At 38.0% G+C, this 10,000-nt stretch overlaps 1 long non-coding RNA gene across 1 annotated transcript in view; it reads left to right on the forward strand.

Moving 5' to 3' along the window:
* LOC136854166 (uncharacterized) overlaps positions 1-10,000 on the forward strand; it is a 752,981-nt gene that overhangs the window by 538,192 nt on the left and 204,789 nt on the right. The gene's annotated exons all lie outside the window — the stretch shown is intronic.

Consider the following 10,000-nt stretch of genomic DNA (forward strand, 5'->3'; position numbering starts at 1 on the left):
AACCGCCACCACCACCTCCTCCTCCTCCTACAACAACAACAACAACAACAACCCGTCCTAGCACCCTTGGCGGTCATCGCCACCGAACAGGCAGGAGCCATCACTCCTTCGAGTAGAACCTCCATCAACGACTACCCGCTCTTTCACCTTCAACCTTTTATCAACACCACTAACTACACACTTCAGTCCCGTCTGCATTCTCGCCTGTTTTAAACACACCTTTTATCCCGTAGTCTCTCCCGGAGCCTTATTTTACAATAAATTGCCTTACTGTATCGTTCGAAAATTCCCCAAGCTACATCGGGTCGTGATATATGTAACTTCCCCAATCGACGGGGAACTTCACGCCCATCGCGATGGAGCGCTACTTTGGGTCTCAGTTTCTCCTTCATTATTTAATATGATCTCATATTCTAGCTTCATCGCAATTGCACGGAATGGCTAGCGCTGCGGTAATTTATTAGCGATGCGAGAATTTTCGTAGTAATGCTAAGTAAACTCTTAATGTTGCATAAATGATTGGAAAAGGAGGCAAAATTGTTATTGTAAGTAATGCATGCACTTACAGAGCTGGGTAAAATGTGCTTATGAAATCCAAGTGGGTCGTTAATGTGCCATGTAATGTGCCCTAAGTAATCTATAAAATCACTTTGATATATTTGATATTTGCTCTTTCATATTCTTCGTCTATTTGTACGTCAGGCTTGTAGCTGATGTGACCTGATATAAAAGCGCTGAAAGACATGAGTGAATTATTATGAGAGAGTATAGCCTTCTCGCAAATCTCCTTTCTTCTTCTTCTTCTTCTTCTTCTTCTTCTTTCTTCTTCTTCTTCTTCTTCTTCTTCTTCTTCTTCTTCAGTTAAATCACTTGTGCTACTCTCGTTGTCTTCTCAAGAAAATAAAACCACTTAGAACTCAAGTTTTGATACCTGTCAGAGAACAGAGTATCACCCTGACATAGGACTATAAGTTGTTTCTTTCAACCTTACTGTGTATCATACAGGAACTGATTTTAATGTTTCATTCTGTTGCAACGCTAGTGATACAATAACCTCCAGTATCTATAAGCCTCTCCCTCAGTATATATTGTTACATTTACCATTATTTTCCTATGTCTAGCCTGCTTCCTGAACCTAAGCTCATCTGACACTTCTCCCTCTGTTAATACAATAATTTCTTTGATTGTTTTTTTCTTCATGCAGCCAGGGTATAGACAGACTTTTACCTGACTTGTACAGGTCTAAAATATCTCAACTTGATGTGGTCAGTCTTTGTACCTGTTCCAAGATTATCACTATATTTTATTCGTACATCAGTTCTCCCCTCCTCTCTCAACCAGTCTTTCCTTTAGCGTGCTGTATAGTGAGAATATTTTTTTCTCTATTTTCCTGTTTTGTACTCAGTTTTTTTTTGGTTCATTATCTACGCAAAGCATGGTAACCTCAGTAGTTCCATCTCATGTACAAAATTCCTTAACAGTTCCTTCACCCACAAGAAATTCTGCTTTCTTGACACTTTTGCTTGTCTTCTGTAAAATTCATACGTCAGTTACTTTTATTCCACCGGCAAGTACTAGTGTACAGTGCACATACGACGTCAACAACTCTCCTTTTCCCACCCTCTGTGTCTTACACTCATTGTCATAGGCTACTCTGGTTCTCCATCTCCTGTTTCCAGTCTCACCAAAGCCCAGCCATCTCCTGGCAACGCTCTTTAGTCGTCTCCCAATGTTACTTGTCCGTTCTCTCTCTCTCTCTCTCTCTCTCTCTCTCTCTCTCTCTCTCTCTCTCTCTCTCTCTTCTCTCTTCTAGAAGTAAGTTGATTGTTGTGAAATCTTGTAACGAAATTAGGTGTATTTGTTGCACTAATCGCCGTATGAGGGTAAAAACATAAAACCATACATGTTACAGGTCGTTTCAGCACAAGACGCTTCTTATTGTTTATCCCGTGAAATCTGTTTGTTCAGCTATCGATAGGTTACACGAGACTCAAAATTCATTGGTTTGTGGAGACTTTGTTCTTTTTTTTTTTAGTTTGCATTCTATTTAATCTCCATTTTATTTTTGCATTTTTATGCGTTACGTTAACTCAGACGTAAGAGAAGTCTCCATTTCTTGTTTTGTGTCCGATTTTTTTTTCTTTTTTGTCCGTCGTGGAATAACAGGTCAAGCAATCACCCTCGTTTGATCAAACAGATCTCATGCAATATGAATCTTCGCTCTTTTTAGTTTTCTTTAAAAGAAAACTATTGAGATGGCTTTGTCTGTCCGTCCGCACTTTTTCTGTCCGCACTTTTTTCTGTCCACCCTTAGATCTTAAAAACTACTGAGGCTAGAGGGCTGCAGATTGGTATGTTGATCACCCACTCTCTAATCATCAAACATACCAAATTGCAGCCCTCTAGCCTCATTAGTTTTTATTTTATTGTAGGTTAAAGTTATCCATGATCGTGCGTCTGGCAACGCAATAGGACATGCCACTACCGGGGCTGTGCCTGAAAGTTTCATGGGCCGCGACTCATACAGCATTATACGTTGTACAGAAAACTCGATTGTGGCGAAGAAACTTTGGCGCAGTTTTTATTTATTTATTATTTTTTTAATCTGTTATTTCATCATTTTTACAAACATATGATTATACGAAGGAGAACTCTCATGAGTTTACAACTGTTTCTTTCAAGCTTTCAGTAGCGCAGTCAACTTCTTTTGGTTTTTGCTTAAATTCTTGAATAATTTAAAAAATGGAAAATCGATATTAGGCGGTAATATCCTTGGATAAGACTGGAAGTAGAGGGATACGTTGCAGGATAGGACTAAAGTCAAGTCGTGACATTTCAAAAAAAGACAAAAAAAAAAAGTGGCAACATTTCAAAATAAAAGTGGAAACAGACTACAACATTTTGATCTGAAAACCGAAATTAAATTGATCCATTTTTAACATGAGCCTTAATTCAGTGGTGAGATGTAGGATACGCGGTTTGCCTTCTTTTTCACTTATTTATTGAGTAATTAAAACGACCTTTTTTTTTAATTGACTGATTGATTCAATTTCAATATTGGATTTTCAATTTTAGATTTTTTTGGCCTCTTGGTCGAGTCCAAGACCTCATAGTATTTCAACAGGGGCAGGATAGTTCGACTTGAAGGCGCCAGGCAGGATAAGGAGACCAAATTTCAAAGCGATTGCAGGATCTCTGGCAGGGAAATACAGCCAGAGAATGGCGATCCAGACTGGCTTGCAATTTTCCGCTCTCTTCCTGGTGCTCCTTCGGAGGGTACAGCAGGCCAAGAGCCTGTTTGCTTGCGCTTGCTTTGGCCTGATTTTACTTCGCAGTAACATCTTTTACCGAAATTTCTTCTGCGACTGTTGAATCCGCCAATTTTTTTTTTTTCAGATATTGTGTCTTGAATCCGCCAATTTTTTTTTTTTTTTTTTTCAGATATTGTGTCTTGAATCCGCCAATTTTTTTTTTTTTTTTTTTCAGGTATTGTGTCTTGAATCCGCCAATTTTTTTTTCAGATATTGTGTCTTGAATCCGCCAATTTTTTTTTTTTTTCAGATATTGTGTCTTGAATCAATTTTTTTTTCAGATATTGTGTCTTGAATCCGCCAATTTTTTTTTCAGATATTGTGTCTTGAATCCGCCAATTTTTTTTTTTCAGATATTGTGTCTTGAATCCGCCAATTTTTTTTTTTTCAGATATTGTGTCTTGAATCCGCCAATTTTTTTTTCCAGACATTGTGTCATCATTTCTATGGTTTTTTGTTATTTCTATTAGTTTTGAATTTCTCATGTCCCCAGGTAATGACTAATCAACCAGTCAATATATCAGTCGCCAAATTATTTTTGGTATGAATTTTCGTGACGCCAGGCAATTCAGATATTCAATTCATTATTCTAGATTTCGTCCAATGATTCGTGTAAACATTTCACGTATACTTAGAGCCTGGTGTTTAAGGTAATTGTAAATCTTACGTTATTTTTGTGAATCCTTGAATACTGAAAAATATAGTTCCAACCGAACAGTTTTATCAAGATTTTATTTAAACGTTTCATTTTTTCGCTGAATGACAAGTGATTTTTCATATTGAACATTATTTAGTTTTGGTGTTCATTCTACAAGTTTCATAAATTAGGAGTAAGTTGACTTTCCTAGTATCATCATGCACTCTCTCTCTCTCTCTCTCTCTCTCTCTCTCTCTCTCTCTCTCTCTCTCTCTCTCTCTCTCTCTTTTATATATATATCTATATTTATATGTTTATATATATATTATATATTTATATAATATACATATATATGCATGTAATGATCGTGTGTGCATTACGTCAGTAAAGTACAGATCTTATATAACACAAGTGTTTTCGAATTCAAACGATCACAGTGGCATGGCATGTGTAGCCTGTATTTAATGGCAATTTACATGTGTTGCTGAATGACGTCATCAGGAAGGGTTATTTAAAAACCTGACCAGAGTCGAAAAATAATCGGAAAATTCATTGCAAATGCATTTTGTCAACGCCGAGTTCAGTGATGAGGTATCAGTGACACGAAGGACACTGTAGGTTTGGTGACACCCGCCGGGCTACTTCTTCTAATACTTATCATGTGGGAACCAGGGTTGTAAGGATGACTCAGTTCGGAGTGTTTCTTTCCCAGTGCTGCCAGTCGGTGTTACTTTCTCTCTGTTTTCATTTTCTTTATTTTATACTTTAATTCTTCCATTCTTTGAGAGACATTTCTGAAAGTAAGGGCGTGACTTACGACTAGTCAAAAGGAGGAGGCTGCGAAAGACTTGAGTGGTCTTGAAGTTAATATGTAGGTCTTTCCCTTTGCTTCTTTTAAGTGGTTTTGATAGTACCTTGCTGGTCTTTCCATCTGATTTGCTCTGTTACGTTCTCTCTCTCTCTGTCCTGTTATCCCAAAAGAATGTTCTTTTACGGCTGTATCGTCTTTCTGCCCTAAAAAATTGTATTTCATTGTTTTATGTTAGATGCCTTTTAGAAGTTTAACGACGCCGTGCTTGAAACTTCAAGGGCTGAAGGAACTCTCTTAAACGCTTAAGATCTTGAAAACCTGAATTCAATACGTTGGCCAAGTTGAAGTTCTGAAACTTCTCTCAGGCAGCGGAGACAGACAGGGAAGCAGAAACTTCATGTTTTTTTCGTACATATTAAATTGATGGACATATTAATTTTGCTGTGAATGGTTGTGTTCGAATTCGAAATGCGTTCAGTTTTCGCTCGGTGTGCTGGTGACCGCAGGGTGTGAACTGAATACTGAAAGGAGTTAAGACGCCATTAGAAGTGATCTGTAATGGGAACGTATAGGGGCTGCTTATTTTGAAAATGAGGTCCGCCTAATGTGATCCCGAATAGATGTGTTGGAACTGAAGCTTCTGAACTGATGTACATTATATATATATATATATATTTCCAAAGTGTGAAGAATTCGAGGAATTAACAGGTCATTGTATACATTGCAATTGGATATGTATCTGTTAAAAAGTAACCATTGTAACATTCTAATAATGTGTGTGTATAAAAAGTATGTATATGTATATATATATGTGTATATATATATTTATATATATATATATATATATATATATATATATTTATTTATTTATTTATTTATTTATTTGTGTGCGTGTGTTTGTTTGTGTGAGACAGGGCTCACCGATAAACAGCGGCAAGCTTACAGTTTCTACGAGGATAATGTAGGATGAGTATAATTAATATAAAGGCTGTTGTACATTACTTCGTAATGCTATGGACAGCTTAACTGACGAACTTCATGGAGTTGGTTAGGAGTACACTAAACTAGGTTGAACTTTGACATTTAGGGGCGAAGTGCGTGTTATCTCTGAAGCTGCGTTTAGGTTCCGAACGAGAGATTAGCTTACCATAGGTCGACGAAACACACTGTATCAACTTGGTTTTGGGCTGCGTGTGTGAAACACCGTTATCAGATTCATTTTTCTCATGGTTTAAAAAAAATCATTACTATCGATTAATTTTCTTGAACTGGTTTTGCAAAGGCTGTATTCATGGACGTAAAAACGCAGATTCTTGATAACAATTATATCGGTATTGTAAGCGGAATGAAGAAGTATGCAACTTTAATAAAAAGTTATCTGCCAAATCTTTTCAAGACTGGCGATGGCTTATGGAAGTGGAAATACCCAGAGATAAGAGAAGAAAAACTGAGAAATACCAGTGCTGCTCAGTTGGGCATGTCCCACCACCGACCCGGCACATTTGGCCGACTTTAAATGCTGGCACTGACCAGGAAATCCGTTTCACCTCTGTAACCTAATAGATAAAAGGTATGAAGACATCTTAAGCCCAGGGAACCACAGTTTACTGTTGGTAAGTTGGGCGATGTCTTGAGAAAGTTAGTGTTGAATTAGACAGGATTTTAGTGAAGATAAAGTAAAAAAATATCGAAATACCTAGCTAGAAATTCGTCAGTAGTGTCTTCAGATAGTGTTGCCATAGAAATCTTTTGTTGGTAAAAGAAAGATTTCTACGCAAGTTACGCTGGTGAAACAAATCTGAAAGAACTCGATGAGTGACGATTGTTCGATTTAATACAAAATGTTGCTTGCTGTTACAAAATGGGCAGTTATAGACGTTGATTGAAAGAAGTGCTTCTTTCACTAACTTCAGATCAGCATGTTTGGTCAAAAAAAGCTGTAAAAGAGAAGTGTCCAGGAGTCAAAATTTGTTGTGTATTTTGAATTTGTTGTGCAAATTCTCTACAGTGGACGTGAGGTGTTATGTGAAATTTGGATGAAGGGAAAGAGCAAAGCTGATAAAATTCATTATCTTAACAATTCATTTGAAATAACGGTGATGAATGGGTAATAAACCTAGGAATAAGACAAACGTTAGTATAGGAGAAACGTACAAGTATGTAATCCCAAAATAATCGAAGAGTTCAAGTGCTACTTTTGATCAAATGAAAGAAGTAGTGGAACGATATTACTTCAGTCTTCAGGAAGCGAGAGATATAAGTGAATAACTGTTTAAGATGAATATGATTGACTACTGACTAATTTTTTGGAGAATTGGCCTTTTAGTGATAGAAAATCGGAAAGTCTCTGTTATTTTTAGGGGAAGAGGGTGCTTTCTAATATTTGACGATACACGCTATATGTTGTCAGAGAGCCATTGGCCGATGACCTTTGGTAATGGCGCAGAGATTATGCCAACGAGAACTTTAGCATTGTGTTATCCTATTTTATATCCTGTTTTTTTTTTCATGCAGATAGCCTTGTATGAGATGACATGGAGCTAGTAATCTGGAATCATATAAAATTCTTGCTTATATTAAAGAGAATGGACTGAACCTTCATAACAGGTAAGGGAATAAAAGTAAATGAAATGGCCCCATAATTTCGATTATCGTTTCATTTTGTTAGCCGGGAAGTTTTTTTGTTTTTCTTACCGGGGAAAGTAACCTACCCGCCCATTACACTAGTTTTTTCGTCTCATATACACAACTGAGTTTATGAGTACAGTACAAACTTCAGTGATAATTAGACAGTGTGTTTTTGTAACGTTCAGAAGGTAGTGTTGAAAAGGCCGTGTTATTGTTTGGGTTAGAGAAACTTCCGTTCGTAATTATCGGTTATTCCTGAATTATGGCCTGCCCTTCTGCCCTAGGTAAAAAGAAAAAAGGAAACTACTATAATATAGAATGGTAGAACTACTATTACAGTTTTCCGAGAGAATGAAGCATTTTATGTATTGTATTTTCATGCCTCTTGTAATGTCTATCTTTTTTCTTAGATTTTTTTTCGCAGATGCTTTCTTACTTTCTCGGAATTTTCACAGAGCAATATTACTTTTCTTCCGGTCTCTTAAGCCTGACATAAAAAAATCACTTAAGATAGCTGTGGTTCGCTAATGGGTTTTTTATGCTGGTATGATTTTCATCCTACCTTTCAATACATTATTAAATCCTCGATCGGCGTATGAGCATATATTTAGAATAAACTTCCCCTCTCACGTCCACCTTTCCAAATTTTACCACAAAAATTTGCTACGTCTCAAATTATTGGATGAGGTGCGGTCACTGTTTTGAACACAGCTGCTAACTTTGACATTCCGATAAGATGGGCGTCTTATCGTATCACGATATTATCTGTACGAGACCCCGCCATCTCCTCAGATTATCAACAGGATGCCGGCAGCATCCAGACGAAGCATCGAAGTCTTCTTCTTCTTCGGAGGAGGAGCTTCACTTCCCCCGTGACTCTCCCTTCTTCTTCCTTTTCACCGTCAGTTTCAATATCTTCCAAATTACTGGCCATCACAAATTGTTGACTGGCCGTGCATCACTGTCATTTTTTCTGTCTACACAGCACCATGTGTTGTCAATCTCTGCATCTGAAAATCTCAACCCCCCCACCCCTCCCTTCCCCCTGCCCTCCGATCTACCTGCCAAGCAGCCTTTCCCCCTCCTTTTCCTCCCTCCTCCTCCACATCCTCCTACACCTCCTCATCCACCTCCTCCTCCTCCACCTCCTTCTCCACCTCCTCCTCCTCCTCCTCCTCCTCCTCCTTCTCCTTCTCCTTCTCCTTCTCCTCCACCGCCTTCTCCTCCACCGCCTTCTCCACCTCCTCCTCCTCCTCCTCCTCCTCAAACCTCTCGAGCTCCTGTCTCTGTCATTCGAAGAACTTCTCCCCTTTTATTTTTCTTCCTTTTGGTTCCCTGTCTCCTTTAGTTATTGTTATCTGAGACGTATCTTAAGCTGCCACTCCTGCTGCATCTCGTTCTCTCTTTTTTTTTTATTGTCTTTCATTGTCTCACTTTGCCCTTTACATTCAGTTTGCTCTCTCTCTCTCTCTCTCTCTCTCTCTCTCTCTCTCTCTCTCTCTCTCTCTCTCTCTTTTTGTGGGTATGTATGTATGTATGTATGTATTTGAAATTAAAACTATTTTAGCATTAATTATTGTCGTGCCAGATGTTATCTATGTCCCTTCCTTCAGTTGTTAGTGACACAAGAATCTTTTAGACTCAGCTGGATGTGCAAATTGATTTAAATGCCTTGTAACAGAACGAGCCGTTTCACCAATACGCGTTTGTATCCTCGGGTGGTGTTTACTAAACGCTGGAAGCCGGGGTCATTAACCTGAAAATTCATTTCAGATGCTGAAATGTCAGGACCTGGAATCGAATGTGTTTTAAAAAAATGGTGAAAAGTTCCTTCTGGATTATTAGAATGTTTGTTATTTATGCTTTTCCTTGCAGTTGTCTTCATACCTCCTAAAGGATTGAAGCATACCAAGCTGCAAGTCTAGTTAGAGAAGCAGAATGCTACAAGCCCAAGGGCCCCAACAATGAAAGCAGACAAGTACAGAACAGAAAATTGGGAAGCAAAGAATTGACTGTGAAAGAGTAACAACAAAGGAAAGGAGCACAATATATAAAATATGGATAAGATCAATAACATTCATTCCGCAATTTGGTCTCAATGGGGAAACCTCTCGAAAACTCTGTCGTCTTGAACCCCACATAAGAACAGGCAAAACTGCTAGAGTTAACTGCATGTCCAGTACTGTTTGAAGGATGGTAAAATCTGAGAATATCTGAGTGCAAAGGGTGATGACTATTATAAAGAATCTTACATGGCATGCACAGTTAATTATTTGGACGATTGTACAGTAAACGAGATTAACGCTTAGACCACGCATAAAGGTCTAACAGAACTCTGTCCAGCAACGTAAGGTGTGTCATCGGCCGAAGACCAAACGGAACAAATTCAAAATGTGGCAAAATTAAATCATAAATATGTTTCCTCATGATGGAAGGTTCTCCAGAAATCTTGAAAGACTTTCACAGTATACAGAGTTTTTATGCAATTAAAGGAAAGATATACTAGATGAGAATTTTCAGTAAAGGAAGGTGAGAAAAGGAAAAAAAAAAAAGACAGAGATAAAAGGAGGAAGTGGAATACCCATGGAACCACCCCTGTTGATGGGAGAGATT

The sequence above is a fragment of the Macrobrachium rosenbergii genome, chromosome 28, assembly GCF_040412425.1.
Source record: "Macrobrachium rosenbergii isolate ZJJX-2024 chromosome 28, ASM4041242v1, whole genome shotgun sequence".
In the NCBI taxonomy this organism is placed as follows: domain Eukaryota; kingdom Metazoa; phylum Arthropoda; class Malacostraca; order Decapoda; family Palaemonidae; genus Macrobrachium; species Macrobrachium rosenbergii.